General features: G+C 38.7%; 1 long non-coding RNA gene across 2 annotated transcripts in view; it reads left to right on the forward strand.

Annotated features, from left to right (window-relative positions):
- LOC103099260 (uncharacterized) overlaps window positions 1–16,691 on the forward strand; it is a 141,977-nt gene that overhangs the window by 34,572 nt on the left and 90,714 nt on the right. For both annotated transcript variants that reach the window (XR_459620.3, XR_008911430.1), the window contains exon 2: window positions 15,289–15,401. This is a non-coding gene — a long non-coding RNA (uncharacterized LOC103099260). The remainder of the gene's footprint in view (window positions 1–15,288; window positions 15,402–16,691) is intronic.

The raw sequence follows: 16,691 nt of genomic DNA on the forward strand, positions 1-16,691 counted from the left end.
TAAATTAAAGGAGTCTTGCAAAAGAAGGGATTTGAGGTGAGAGTCAAAGGAAGCAGGGAAAGCACATCCAGCACCTATCATTGCTGTATTCAGTATGTGTGATTGATTATCTTTGTCAGTCCGATGTATAGGAGACATGGTCCCAGTTGTCATTTGCATTTCTTTCATCATCAGTGATACGGGACAGTCCCTTCTCCCAAACATGGACACTTCAGCTTTCTCTTCTTTTGAGAATTGCCTGTTCACACACTTTTCACATTGCATCTACTGGGAAATGAATGTGTTTTTCTGAAAATATTTCTTTGAGTTCCCCAATACTAAATAACTTAATAAGTGATCTTATTTATGCAAAAACTTTTAAAATTTTACATCAATTTTATCAACATTATTTCCTGTAGTCTCTATTCATATCCATAATGGTGAAAGGGTCTATCTCTCTTTACTGTTGGTATATTGTTTTTCTCTTACTAATGATCTTCTGTTTCCAAGCTCCTGTGTCCTTTGGGGGCTTATTGTAGTATAAGGTATGAGACGTTGGCCTAAAACTAATTTCTTCCAGGCAATTTTCCTGATTTCTCAGTTTTGTTTCTTTATGGAGTAAATGAATTCATAACTCATATAGTTTATTTCCTTGGAACCTTTATCAAACACTTTGCTTCTCTGTTCACTTCTGGGACTTCTGCTCTAAAATCTATCCCCTTGATCCGTTTTGTCTAATTTTTAAAGTATTAGTAGATAGTGTTGACAATTACTTCTTTGTAAACACTTGAACAATGAAGTTCTGCTCTTTTCCTTTCATTTTTCTCAAGGCTTTTAATCTTGCAACATGGTTTTTTACAAAATTCTGTTACCCTTTGTTATTTTGACACGGAAACTCTAAATGTCTAGTTATTTATAGTAAACTATTTGTATTTAAGGAATAATATAATTCAAATGTTTTCGTGTGTCCCAACCATGAAAGATTAATATGGAAAGGAACTAGATCTAAAATTTGGCTAACAATGGAAGACAAAAAGCATTCATCAAGTCCTCTGTGCCAGGCTCTGGGCTAAGCACAGTTTTGGATTATATCATTTGATCCTCACAACAACCATGTGGGGTAAGTAAGTGTTTTTATCTTTATTTTAGCATTGAGGAAACGGAGGCAAACAGAGATTAAATGACTTACCCCCAGGATCACCCAGCTTTTCAGAAGCTGAGGCTTAATTTTCATTCAGGCCTTCCTGACATTGGACTCAGTCCTCTATCCACTCCTCCCCAATGATGATGAATGAAACTTCCAGATGAGAAAAGTACCATTACCCAATGGGAGTGTGGCAGCTTTATCTAACCAAGAATCTTAGAGCTGACTGGAGCAGAGACTGAGATGTTAACTCACTTGTCAGGACCACACCGCTAGGAGCTGTCAGAGGCAGCCCTTGAACTACTTCATCAGTCAACTATTTCACAATTGCCTCTTTATAATAATTCATCAGTCTGAATTCTAGTAGAGATGCTTCGTAGTTATTCTGCTATACATTCTGCATAGGTGATGGAGATACACTCACAGGATGTAGCCTTTCAAGATGGACTGTCTTTTTTCATCTATTTTTGCCATGGCTTGTTGGCAACATATCAAAAGAGGGAAAATTTTTGTGGATTTATTTTAATACCATTACAGTTATGGAGGTTGTTATTTCAATTAATTTTAATTGACCATTTGAGGCTCTATTCACACACTATCATTTAATATTAAAAATGATGTCACCTTTGTCTGTTTATTCTCTCAATTTTGTCTCTCATCTAATTGCTATTGCTAACATTTCTAAAAATATATGTGACAAAAGTTATGAGTTATATGAGGTATAACATTGTTTTACTGAAATCTTATTGGAAAGACTTTTAGCATTTTATTTTTATAAATAATGTCAGATCTTGGTTTTAAATAGATTCCAGCCACCATAGTAAAGAATAAATCCTTCTTTCCTATTCTTTGAAAATATTTTAAAGATAAAGTGGGGCTAGGTTTTGCTCAATATTTTCTCTAGGTTTAATGATATTATCATGAAACTTTTATCTAATTATTAATATGAACTATTTTAATAGTTTTCCTACTGTTGAGTGCACCCCATATTACTGGTATAAACTATAAATTGTAATGGCGCATTACCTTTGTTGCACCCTTCTTGCTAATCTTATACTTACTTAATAGGAGTAATACTGGCCTTTAGCTTTCTTTTCTATTATTTCTATCCTGGTTTTATTTATCAAGAATAATTTTGTACAGTAAAAGGATTTTTGTAAGATTTTACCTCCCCCTATATTTGTAAAGATTTTTTTTTAATTTTTGGAATTACTTTTTCTTTGTTTGAGAGAATTCATTTTAAATTCCATCTGTTCCAGTGTGATAGAAGGGTTGGAAATTTCTTTGTAACCTACTTAATGTATTTTTATTACAATGATTTATTTTAATCCTTAATTTGTTCTTTTCCTTCCACTTATATTTTGTATTTCAAAAATTTTTTTTTATTTTACAAGTTCAATGTTGTTGCAGTGAAGATTGGTATATTACTCTATTAGATTCTATTTCTAATTACTTTATATTAGAATTTTGAACACCCTCTTTTCAATTAGATAAAAATCCATTTTATTTTTCTTCAGCAAATTACTCAGTTTAGTTTATCGATTTAAAAATTTTTTTGTTTTGATTTTTACTTATTTTTTGACAGTCAGAAGTTTTGCTTTTGCAATTGGCCAAAGCTTTTCAATTTACAATTGATTATTTTCTTTTTATTTTGCTGATGAAAGTGGTACACATATAAATTTACTCATAAGATTTGTGATGAGTGAAATTCAAAGATCTTATGTTGTCATACTTCTGGTTTCTGTAATGAAATTACTTTTATTTCATCCATTAATCTTATAAAATTTAATTGTTGGTTCTTCTTTTAAGTTTGAATTATTTTTTCTAAGGTTATTTACTGATCATTGTAATTTATTATGATTGATGAGTTGTTTAGAATAGCTGCTTTATGACATTTGTTTAGAAGGTTACAATGCCTTAAGAAATGGTCACTTCTTAGGGAGAACTATATATCTGACTTTGTATTCTCACTCAGCTGTTTATAAAGTTCTATTATTTATGATCCTTATATTCTATGATTTATTGAAATATGATGTCCAAATTTTCAGTTGTCTGTTTTTAAGGTCAGTTGTTTTTGAGGGTTGATACCTTATTTTTTTTATCCTTTCCCCCACTATTTTGATTTTGTTCTAATATTTCTTAGCAGAACTATTAAGTTCTGCTTTTTCTTTTCTTTCTTTTTTCAGGCATTTTCTATTAGAGTAAGACAGTCTACCTATTTTTATGGACGATTATTCTTTCATTTTTCTCTTCTAAACTTTAATTCAAATTTTAATTTCTTTTAAAAATATTTCGTTTCATTCCGTTAAAATCACTCTTGTTGACTTCGTTTCTAAGATATTGCTTTCCCTCTCAGGTTAGGCTTATTATGAGGATTTCTGGGGTAATCCATACAAACACTCATACTAGACCTCCATACAACATTGTTCTTGCCAGCTATTCCAGGAAAAGGACTTACACTATGCCAGCTCTTATCTATTTGCTAGTTGGGTCCAATAAATACTAACTAAATAAGATGTGTTCAAACTATTGTCTGATTAATAAAGAAAGCTCTCAAGCCTATGGGCAACATGAAATAGTTTTACTCACTGTAATCATCTTCATCATTCTCTCAATTAAGTTATAATAACATTAAAATTCAGATATTTTAAAATTTTCTTTCTGATTATTGCCACTCATTAGAGCAGGGGTCCCCAAACTTTTTACACGGGGGGGGGGGGCAGTTCACTGTCCCTCAGACTGTTGGAGGGCCGGACTATAAAAACCTAACCCTAACCCTAATCGGGCAGCAGTATACACAGTGTGGAATCCCCACCCCCAGATCATGGCTCACCATACTGGTGTCTTCCATTTTGCAGCCACATAATGCTTTGTGCAGCACCTTATTCTTGTTCAGTTACTCTCAGAACAAGGTACCATACAAAGGATTATGTCACGGGAAGTAGTAATGTAGGTGAGTAATGCTGCTCTTTGTGGCGCCACCACATACAGTGCTCCTCTCAATGACCACCAATGAAAGAGGTGCCCCTTCTGGAAGTGCGATGGGGGCCAGATACATGGCCTCAGGGGTCTACATGTGGCCCACCGACTGTAGTTTGGGGATCCCTGCATTAGAGAGACCAGCTAGCATTTTGGAAGAAGACCACTTAGGATGTGATTGCCATGGTTCTTTTTTTTTTTAACTTAATTAATTTAGAATATTTTTCCATGGTTACATGATTCATGTTCTTTCCCTCCTCTCCTCCCTCCCCCATCCCTGCGCCAACAAGCAGTTCCACTGGGTTTTACATGTGTCACTGATCAAGACCTATTTCCATATTATTAACATTTGTACCAGAGTAATCATTTAGAGTCTACATACCCAATCATGTCCCCATGAAACCATGTGATCAAGCAGTTCTTTTTCTTCTACATTTCTGTTTCTTTAGTTCTTTCTCATAAGTTCCTCTGGATTGTCCTGGGTCATTGCATTGCTGCTAAATAGAGAAGTCAGTTACATTCAATTGTGCCACAATGTATCAGTCTCTGCGTACAATGTTCTCCTGGTTCTGCTCCTCTCACTCTGCATCAGTTCCTGGAGGTCTTCCAGTTCACATGGGATTCCTCCAGGTTATTATTCCTTTGAGCACAGTAGTATTCCATCACTGACAGATACCACAATTTGCTAAGCCATTTCCCAATCAAAGAACTTCCCTTCATTTTCCAATTTTTTGCCACCACAAAGAATGCAGCTATAAATATTTTTGTACAAATATTTTTCCTTATTATCTCTTTGCAGTAAAAACCCAGCAGTGCTATGGCAGTATTTTAAAGTCTTTTGGGCATAATTCCAAATTGACTTCCAGAATGATTGAACCAATTCACAACTCCACCAGCAAATGTATTAGTGTCCCAATTTTGCAACATCCTCTTCAACATTTATTACTTTTCTTTACTGTCATATTGATCTATCTGCTAGGTATGAGGTGGTACCTCAGAGTTGTTTTGATTTACATTTCTCTGATTACAAGAGATTTAGAACACTTTTTCATGTGCTTTTTTATAATTTTGATTTCTTTATCTGAAATTTGCCTATTCATTGGAGAATGGCATTGTTCTTTAAAAGATGATATGGATCTGAACAAAGGTGTTATAATGCTCTATTAATGAAAATCTTTTAGCTCCCAGAGGTATTGACAGAGAAAGAAAACATAAGATTTGACAAATAAATGGGCATATAAAGTGAGGAAAAGGGGAGAATAGACCTTTAGTGGTATCCTCTACAAAGAGGAAAGTAATAGAGACAGATTTGGGGTGGAGGGTATTTATTGCAGAAAGGGAGAAGTTTTGTTTTACTTAATTTGAAATGTCAGTCAATAAACCTTTGTTAAATGACTGTAATGTGGAAGGCATTGCACAAAGCACTGAGGAAAGATATAGGAATAAAGAAAGGCAGTCCTTGCCCAGGAGGTAAACTGTAGCATAGAAAGGAGAAGCTGAAGAAGATTCCTGACACAGAAAATAGTGGAAAAGTCAGAAGAATTCCAAAGTAGTGTTGCCAAGTAAGAGATTAGATTTTCTGAACCCAAATGAAGGTTTGAGGGACATGGCTCCTTCTAATCAGAAAGAGAGAGGATGGTGATGACGGGGAATCCCAAAACTGATGGGATCTTGCAAAATGATGAGGTTTTTCTATCACTGCATTTTCAGGAAATGAGGAATAGTCAGTCAGAAGTCATGAAGTAGTGCAGCCAATTAAGAAATGAGGAAGGTCCAATAGGCAAATGATGATGGATTTTAACCCAGAAGAAATGACTATGGCTGCATATGTAAATTTGGAATATAGCTTCATGGAGCTAATTCAAACATGAGAATTAATGAAGTCCTCAAGAAGGAGGAGAAAGAGAGACATCAACAATTATAATTGACATCCATGTTCTTGCAAGGCATCATCTCCTCAGCAATATCCTTGCTTTTGGGGTCTTATCACATGAGCTGAGGGGGACAATGGAAAGCTTTGTTTTCATTTTGTTTTTTGTTGTTGCCATGAAAATGGCTAAAAGAAGCCAATCCTTTTCTGGAGATGATGAGCCAGTCCAAGGAAGGAAGGGATCTATAGTAGAAATTATAAAGGATTAAATATTTCTTTAGAAACTTTTGATCTTTCTACTCACTACAAGGGATATTGGAAGCAGGATTCTACCAGTATCCTAGTTATCTGATTGAAAGTATTATTTAAATGAAATATTAAATAAAACTTGATTAGCACAATGCCTGGAACATAGTAGGTATTTAGTATATACTTGATCCCTTTCCCTAATGAAATAGGAAAGAGAAAATAAATCATTATTGTGGAACATAGGCCAGAGCTCATGGGAATCTGCAAATTAATTCAAAGGTAGATAAAGCAGGTCTAGGGCACAGTACATAGGAGGTACCAATGAGAGACATTTTGTGTAGGAATTCTTTGAGATGCCTGTCAATATAATTAGACCTCAAACTTCTTTAGTACAGGGGCTATTGATTATTATTATTATTATCTTATATTGTCTAGCACTTAGTCTATTGAGTGGCACATAATGAAGGTTGAATAAATGCTTGTTGACTTTACTCGACTTGGTTTTTACTGGCCCCCTTCCTAACGGGAGATTTATTTTGTTAGAGGTTGTTGACTTCCATGGTTTACAAGGTGGAATCCAAATCTTTCTAGGATAGCTACAGGAAGGAGGGTTCAGAGTCCTCCCACTGGGGCATCAAATTGACAAAATTTAACTCATTTACCCCAAGTTCTGGCTTTTAAGGAAAGGTCTTTTTTGTTTTGTATAACAAAACAGGATGCCTGGGCGCCATGGTAACAGATGGCCTTCATTGTGAATGATGAGAAGGCATAACAGGTGGGCAGAAATCATCCTCACAACCAAGTATGCAGACTAATGGGGCTGAATTAGATTTAATCTCACTGAAATGTGTCATCATAGTAGGTAGCTTGTTTGAATAGGCAGGAGGTGAGCTTTGTATTAGGCAGAGAATAACAAAGAAGTTGAAAACATTATAATTCTGTTATACAAGTGGAATCCTGGCCCACATTAGATATTCAGATGCATTTCAAAAGCTTTATCTCAAGAAGCAAAAGAAAAAACCTGGTAGGGAGTCTAAGGATGGGGGCTTCCCCTCTTGTGTGGTGTTTTCAAGCCAGGGAAGGAGAGGTGTAAGCCTTGGCTTGGGGCAAGATGGCCCTTGGGCCTTGGCACCCAGGAGTCAGGCACCCATAGCTGGCTCCCTTCTCAGATAGTTCTTCTAGAGAGGAACCATGCTATGAAATGGATAATTCACCAATGAATCATTTAGATTTTCCAGATAGTGATAAAGTCAGAGGCCCTGGCTTGTAAAGAGCAACAGTCACGTTTATGTTAGGTATTTTCATTGTTTTAACCACTTGATCCAAAAAAGACAGAACCTTTGTCCTTGGGAAGCTTTTTTTTTTTCCCTGAGAGTTGATTGAATATGTAAATGAACTATTCCTGGTTGAAAGTGACAAATAAGGAAATGCCCATTTTAAAAATATTATGGTTGTTTTCAGGTTATTTTTGTGAAAAGCTCTCATTTATATTTCTGTTTCCTTTGTTGTGAAATGGGAGCTCAGATTCCCTTCCTCTGAGAACACTTGGAAATTTACACTGTACCTACTTCACAACAAACAGATGAGTAAACTGAGGCTCAAATGACTGAGGTGACAGTGCTTGTTAACTGTCAGAATTGGGTTTCAAATCCTTTCCTACTCTTTCCTACATACACACATACATGAAAACCTCATGATTTCATTCATCGTTGCTTTCACTAGGAAGAAGAGCCACCAGGATTGTCCCATGTTTAAATGAGGGGAGGGAAGGAAGGGGAGAGAGAATCAACAACAGTATAATTATTATTACAATTACTATCTCTACTATTACAGTTACCAATAGTATAGAGCAACTTAAAGTTACAGTACCTTTCATAACTATCATTTGACATTCATAATATCCATGGGAAGTGGGTGAAATCATTATTCCCATTTTAAATGTGCTTTTTAGGGATGAGAATAATCTCAGTCTTCCTCAAATTGAAGACAGAAAATGTAGTTTCTTAACTAGGTCTTTGGTTAGGGGAAGCCACAGTTTGCCTATAGCAGCAGTTGCCAGGAGCTATATTGGGGTAATTGAGAGCTGGCCTGGGGCTAAGTGACCAAGCTTTCCAAGTAGGACCCAATGGATAACCCTTCCATATTTGTAAAAAAAAAAAAAAGGATTAGACATGACTTAAATGACTAAGCATCTAAAGATCAGCCAGGTACTGTGCCAAATACATTATAAATATTATCTCCTTTAATCTTCAAAACAAACTTGTACCATCCTTATCATATGAGTAAACTGAGGCAGAGAGAGATAACATAACTTTCTAGGGGTCACATAGCCAATAGGTGGTTGACTCTAGGCCCAGTACTTGATACAATGTGGCAACCCATCATGGCCTGTTAACTTAATAACTTCTCATCTCTGGTTTTATAGTCAGCACCCCCAAGTCACCAGCCTAGTCCCTAGGGCTAGTCTTAGCAACAGAGATGTCATCTTTGTTTTACTCTCTAGGAATGATGAGCCAGGGCAGATGATTTCATGAACTGATTTCTTGCCAGGGTCACAGTATGGGACCAGAACATCTGGCCCAAACCATGTAGTTATACAGTGCTTTGTGAAGGGAAAGATGAATGGAAGGATGGATGGATGGGTGGATGGATGGATGGGTGGATGGATGGATGGGTGGATGGATGAAAGGAAGGATGGATGGATGGAAGGAAGAGTGGATGGGTGGATGGATGGATGGGTGGATAGATGAATGGATGGATGGGTGGATGGATGGATGGGTGGATGGCAGCATGGATACACAAGAACCAAGATCCAAGAAAAGATTTGAGTTTGAGAATTCTAAATAGCATCTCTTCTTCACCTTTAGGCTATATCCAAACACCTCCAGAGCAACATCAACAACTGCCTTTTTAATGCCTTAAATTCCACATCCTATGTGCATCTCAAACTCAACATGTTAAAAAAGGATCTTATCTCCTGCCAAGCATGCCACTCTTATAAATTTGCCTATTATGACAATACAATAATATCCCCAGACACCTAAAGAGGTTCACAGCAGGGGCATCCTTCTTTAGTCCTCACTCTTAACAACCATCATCCTATTTTTCCCCAAATCCTGTTCTTTCTACCTTTGCAACATTTTGGGAATATAACCATTTTCCCCAACTCATTTAGCAAAACCCAACTTCCTCACCCTCATCCACTTTTGACTGGACTACTACAATAGCCTTCTAACTGGAGTACCCTTAGCACGGCCCTATGACAATCAGTCATCAACTGAGCACCAAAGTGAGGTTTCTAAAGGATATGTCTGACATTCTCTCCATCCCAAACTGGGGTTCACTGGCTGTTCAGGAAAGAGGAGAACCTCTGGTGCAAGGACTTGGCAAACTGTTTCTTTTTTATTTCCTTTATTTTTCCACATTACCTGTTGATATAATTTTCAATAATCATTTTCTGAAATTTTGCAATCCATGTCCTCCCTCTCCCCCTCTTGAAGAAGGCAGGTAATGTTATCGTACAATATCTATTTCCATGTTCATTGTCTTGTGAAATAAGATACATGTCACTTATACTAGAGAAGTATTCATGGAGGAAATAAAGTGAAGAATAGCTCATTTCAGTATGCATGCAGATTTCATGAGTTCCTTCTATAGTAGTGAATGCCCTTTTTTTTTTAATCATGGGTACATTGGAGTTGCCTTGGATCCATGCATTGCTGAAAAGAGTTAATTCATTCATAATTGATTATCATTCATTGTTGTTACTTGTTCTCCTAGTTCTGCCCATTTCATTTTGCATCATTTTATGTCTTTCCAGGTTGATTTGTTTCTGTGTGTGTGGTGTGTGTATGGGACCATCTTTTCTGTCAGTTCTGATGGCACAATATAGTAGTATTCCATGACAGTCTGTTTGAAATCATAATTGCTACCCGTGCTTTTTTTTTTTTAACTTTGACTGAAGAATAGTATATTCTATTCCAGCCCATTACCTTAACTCTGTGGTTGGCTCCCTGCTTTAATGTATATTGTTGGGTTCTGGCTTTTATTCCACTATTTTGTTTTATAGATAGAGAGTTCATCCCATTTACATTCACAGTTATTATTCCTAGGTTTATCCCTACATCAGATTTTTCTCCTGGTTATCTTTCTCTTCCTCTCCTTTCAATCTTTCCTTGTTCACAAAAAAGGACACCCTCCTTTCTCTCTATACTACCCTTCTCTCCCCTTCTTACTTCCCTATATGGGAAAGATGAGTTTCTATACCTGGATATGGATACTATTCCCACTTCACACCAATTCCTAAAAAATAAGGTTCAAAGATTGCCTGCCATAGCCCCAACTTCCTTTTCAACCATGTTGATTTTTTATGTGCCTCTTCAAGTGAGATCATTTACCCTACATTTTCTCTCCTTTTTTTCCCCTAATGTTTTTCACTTTCTTAACCTTTGATTTTGTATTACTTTGTTTTTTTTTTATATCATCCCTTCGTATTCAACTTCCTCCCAGCTTTCTATATATGTGCTCCTATTCATGGCCTTCATAGGGATACTTCTTAACTATCTGCTATACTTTAAGCATTGTAAACCTTAAAATTTCTTAGACTTATAAATGTTGGAAATTTCACCATTGGGAAATTTCATACTTGAAAAATTTCCTACTGATAGTCTATTGGAATGTGAACCCTCTTGGCACTGGAGGGTCCTTTTCCTCCCTTCTTAAGATTACTTTAGGACAGAAACCTTTTGCTGAACAATGGAAAGGGCTTTGACCTATGCTTAAGCATAGAACAGGAAGTTCTTTGAGTCATGATTGATTTTAGAATTGATACAATAGAGATACTTGGAATGACAGAACCAGGTCTTGGAAAATACAATCTCCACCCTACTTAGAGTAACAGGATTTAGGAAGGGCTGCAGCAAAGGATCAAGATTTAATTATTTGAGAATATGACCTTCAACAGACATGTGGAAAGCCACAGACCTCTGGGCAGTCCTGGGTTAAACTAGAGCCACCATTGGCACAGGGGAGACATCGACAGTGATTGGTAGATGTGAGAACTGAGGGGAGGGGACTTAGATGGTTTCCTTAAAGGTAGCGGGGTCTGAGGACTGGGGGGGGGGGTCGAGAGGTTTTGCTCTGAGAGGTTGTGCTCTGAGAAGCTTGCTCTGAAGGAAGCTGGAGGTGGAGGCCCCTGAGACTGTTTCTCCATTTTGGTCACGTGAGTGATAGGGACTGATCTCTTTTCTTTGTCTCAGCTATCTAAGGACTTGGGCCTTTTGGCCCAGCCTAAACAGAGGGGGTATTTAAGCCCTATTCCCTTCTCTATTCTCTCCCCTTTCTCTCTCTCTCTCTCTCTCTCTCTCTCTCTCTCTCTCTCTCTCTCTCTCTCTCTCTCTCTCTCTCTCTCTTTCTTCCTCCTGTTTGTAATTAAACTCCATAAAAGGTTGACTGCTGACTTGAGTTTTCATTAAGGAATTACATAGCTGAATTCCTTGGTGACCTTAAATTAATATATATCAGTCTTTTAAAGTGATTTCCTTGTCACAGTATCCTAAATAACTTAAGTCCCTAGGTACTACAAGAATCATATATATCTTAAATATCTTAGTTATCACCTTATATAGTAATTCAGTTAATTTATCACCATTGTTTCCTTTGATTACTTTAAGAATATTCTGTATCTAAATATAAGTATCCCAATTTAACATTTTCCTATCTAGGAAAGTGATCAGTTTAAACCCACTGAGTTTTTTTCCTATTCGTTTTTTATGCTTTTCTTGAGTGTCAAATTTGATCATCAAATTTTCTTTTTAGCTCTGATCATTTCATCAGGAAGGTCTAGAATTCCTCTATTTAATTAAATGTAAATTTCTTCCTCTGCAGTATTATGCTGTTTCATTGTGTAGATGATTCATGGTTGTAGTCCTACAATCCTTTGTCTTCCAAAATAACATATTCCTTTCCTTTCTCTCCTTTAATGTAAAGGTCCTGTGTAATCCTGACTAGGGTTACATGAATTAGACTTTTTATGGCTGTTTGTAGTATTTTCTCTTTGGCCTGGAAGTTCTGAAATTTGGCTGGCACAGTCCTTGGACTATTAGATTTGGGATCTCTTTCAGGCAGTGATCAGTGAATTCTTTCAATTTCTATTTTCCTCTATTGTCTTCCCTAATAATTTCTTCCAGTATATTGTCCAGGACGTTTTTTTCATCATGGCTTTCAAGCAATCCAATGATTATTATCTCACCTCCATCTATTTTCTAGGTCAGTTGTTTTTCCAGTATAATATTTCTGATTTCCTTTTTTTATTCTTTTGAATTCATCTTATTGTTATTAGTTATCTTAAGAAGTCATTAGCTTCCATTTTTCCAATTCTAATTTTTTAGAAGCCATTTTATTCTTTGAAGTTTTGCATTTTCTTTCCTGGGGAGTTATTTTCCTGTTTAAGACATTGTAATTTTCTTTCTTAGAGATCTTTAATGAGTTTTTTTTTCTTTTTCCAACTAGTTGTTCCTCTGAACTGTTGACTTTCCCAATCATTTTCTTTTCTAATTTTTCTTCCAAGTCTCATTTTTAAATTCTGTCTCTAAAGCTCTTTCAGGAGTGAATTTTGGACCTGATATTCTTTTTACATTTGAGTTTGAGGGTTCACACATTTCCATTCTGGCATTGCTCTGAATCCTCTTCTGAGCTTACATTTTAATGCTCCTTTAGGCTCAAAAAGCTTTCTAGGATGAGGTCTTTTCTTTGTCTTTTGCTCATTTGGGTGGAATTTTTTCATGATCTTGCCTCAATGTTGAGGCTCAGTTCCACTTCTGCAGTGGAGGAAATACTAATTTTCCTGGGTTCTCCTGGGTGTCAGGTGCAGTGGATTTAGCTGAATTCAACTCCTCAATGCTACTTCTTCCTGGTGTTTTTAGTTGGTTCATCTCCTGGGAGGGGGGGGTAGTTCCCTCAAGCTCCTCAAGGTGAGTTTGAACCAGTTCAACTGTCAAGCTTCTTAGTATATATTTGCACTATGCCACTCCTCACACTGTTTATTCTACTATTCTCACCTTTTACTCCAGTAAAATTGTTTTTTTCTGTGGCCCCTTTATGTGTTCTTTGACTAAAATTCTATTTCACTTTCTCTTCTGTTGGTGCTGTCACTCCAAAATTTGTTTGGGGTCATTTTTCTCCCTTTTTAGTTGTTTGGAGGCAGGTTTGGGCAAGCTAAGATTGTTCCTTACTCTGCTGGCTTGACATCTAGAAACAGAAATCTCGTTGAACCGTTTCCAGGATTTCCCATCCACCTTTCATGCCCACCTGTCACCCAGTTCTCATTTGTGATTCTAAGAAGCTGTAGGATGCCTAGCCATCGCATCCCACAAAAACAGTCTTGGCATGTGGGCTAAACCAGGTTGAGAATAACTTATAGGTCTCAAATCCATCAGTAAGTTAAATGAGTGTCTATGCTAAGCATGAGAAGCCTCCTGCAGGCACAATGGGTGAAAGAGAACAATTTGTTCCAAGGTCCTTGAAGGTGGATGAAGCAGGAGCTGAGGAATGCTTGCAGCTTGGTCAGACATGGAAGATGCCCAGATTATTCACTCCATCTCCGACCATCACCAATTGTCCTTCCTTTTGTCATGCCATTGGACTTTGATAACTGGATGAGAGAGTGAGACTGATGACTCTGTGCAGCTCTGCTTAAATACACGTCATGCCAAAGTCAAAATATCACCAGTGATGTAATTGGTCCTCTTGTCATTGGTCAAAGGACAACAACCAATTAACTTCCAACTCTAGTGGTTCCCTATTTACGGATTAAGTCCCTTATGATCTTCTTCCCAGTCTGGTCCATCACTTTATATTCCCAGGCTCCTGAACTCTCTTCCACACCCTCTACAATACAGGTGAACAGACACCCTTGCTATTTTTTACATAGAACCCTTCTCTCATATCTATGCCTTTCACCTCGTGAATGGAGCACTCTCCCACCTGCCCTCTGCCACTTGGGCCTCTTGGACTCCTTCAGTATCCAGCTCCCATTGAAGCTGCTGTTGTCATTCCCTCAGGCATTGCCTGTCATTTTCTCTGTCCATAACTTGAAAGTCTGTGGTTCTTCACAGGTTGGCTTTTTCATTGAAATGGAAGTTCTGGAGGGCACGGACGGTCTTTGCCTTTCTTTATCTCTCAGGGCCTGCCACCCACCGCACCTTCCTGCTCCTTGTTTGTTGACTTCATGACCCATTAACTGAAGTTGTCTATTATTCCCGGGGCAACCAAATCTGTTGTTGAGTTAGCTGTAGAACTTCTCATTCCTTGCCTGCTTGGAAGGGTGACACTGACAGACAACTAGACCCCTTGACCAGGGTCAACTGAGAAGACACCAGTTCAGGTTCAGCGTTCATTGAGCATAACTGCCATCCTGACACTCTCCACCATTGTATTTGTAGGTTGTTCTCTCATGGAGTTGTTGGATGGTACAGTGTGATAGAGAGTTGGCTGTGAGGTTAGGAAAACTCGAGTTCCAATCCAGTCTGATGGTTACATTGCTTTAAGTATGACCTTAGGCAAGTCAGGTAACCTCTGTTTGCCTGAATTCGCTCTGTAAAAAGGGAATCATAAAAGCACCCCCCTCCGGAGCAGTTGAAAGGAGATAATGACAGTGAAATGCTTAGCCCCGTGTGGTGCAGATGTGAGGAGGAGGAGGAGGAGGAGGAGGAGGAGGAGGAGGAGGAGGACGACAGACCTCAGAACTTTTCTGCTAGATCTCATGGTAGAAAAAAAGACTGAAGAACAATTTTAATTATGGTGAAAGGTCAAAAATATTTTCCAATGTTATTTTATATCTGAAGTGCTTCTTAGAGCCATTGAAAAAAGGGCATGCTGTCCTTAATGAAGGGGAAGGCTGGTCTCCTAAAGGTTCGTGACTCAGTGCCCATCCATCCGGACAGCGTGCAGTGGGCCAGGAGAAGCTCCCCCATTTCTAGTTCCAGCCCTCACCTTCTCCATTAGGCCGCTCACTGGATGATTACCAAGGAAGCCCCACCATCAGCCTTCTCCTCCTCTCTCTCCTCAGCTCCTCCACTGAGATGCAGCTGATCTACAGCCCCGACTTCTCGGCTTCTCATTTGCTTCCCTCGCACACGTCCAGGAGCGGCGTTCTGTGCGCCCCGGCAGAGCCGACAATAAGTAAGTACTTTTTAATTTTCTCCACAAAGATGGATGCTGCTTAATTTCCGACAGGTGTTGGGATGGGAACAGCGCTCTGTGCTTCATCCATCCATCACGCCCAGGCTTGGGAAGGGAGCACAGTGCCTGGAGCAGATGCTGAGACCACGGTGGGGCTGGGAAGGGCTCCTCTCGGGCTTCCTGCCTGAATACTGGGGGAAAGGAGGGATCCCATTAGAGTGTCCTCATGGAGCTCCTGACTCTGACACTGGCCCAAGTGCCCTGCCTCAGCCTCTGCTGTCTGTGTGCTGAAGTCTGTGGTCTTGGGGAGGAGCCAGGAAGAACTCGATGGCATTGTGGTCCTCTGATTCACAGGGAGATCTGCGGGGAATCTGGAGGCGTGTGTGCGCGAGTGTGCACGCGTGTGTGTGTGTGTGTGTGTGTGTGTGAGTGTGTGTGTGTGTGTGTGTTTCTTTGGTGGGGGAGGCGGGCGGGGGCGGCCTTTGTGTGCTCAAAGGGAAGGCTATTTCCCTTGCCTGGAACTGTTCTGTTAGCATCTCAGCCTGACAAGCTGACTCCAAGGGAAGAGAATTTGCCAGGCAGAAGTGTTTATGCATTTCTTTCAAACCTCCAAAGCGATAATTGTACAACTTTTTTCTCTTCCAAATTGGGTAAGGAAGGCATAATAAGAGCAACAGCAGCCGCAAGAAAAACAACAGCTAGCATTTCTAGAGCCCTCTAAGGTTGGCAAGCTATTATCCCCCCTCAAAAACCCGGCCAGGTACACGCTATCATTAATCTCCATTTTAGAGGTGAAGGCAATATGGTAGGCAGTGGTTAAGTGACTTGTCCAAGGTCACACAGGTGATACGTATCGGAGGTGAAATTTGAACTCAGCTCTTCTTGAGACCCAGGGTTCGAGCCTCTGCACACTCAGTTTAGTGAATGACCAAATGATGAGTCTCCCCCTAATGATGCTCCCAAGGGGTTTTCTTGTGTCCGGGAGGGAAGCATGCATTTCAGAATTGGGGCTTTCTCCTTGCGAGATCTAGGATTTCAAATGGAGACAAATCAATATGTTTGAATGTAATTGCCAGGAGTCCTAGCAAAGCAGGGTGGAGCAATCTTGACCTGGTTTGTAGTCACTGATAAGCCAGGGTTTGTGGGAGGTGTGTGTGTGCATGTAGTATGTGTGTGTAAATGCCCCTGTGTCAATATGTTGTCTATATGATGTACGTGTGTGCGATACATGTGTAGAGTATTATGTACATACGTAGAGTGTGTATGTATGCATATGCTTCTTTGTACAGA

Source organism: Monodelphis domestica, chromosome 1 (genome assembly GCF_027887165.1).
Source record: "Monodelphis domestica isolate mMonDom1 chromosome 1, mMonDom1.pri, whole genome shotgun sequence".
Taxonomy (NCBI): domain Eukaryota; kingdom Metazoa; phylum Chordata; class Mammalia; order Didelphimorphia; family Didelphidae; genus Monodelphis; species Monodelphis domestica.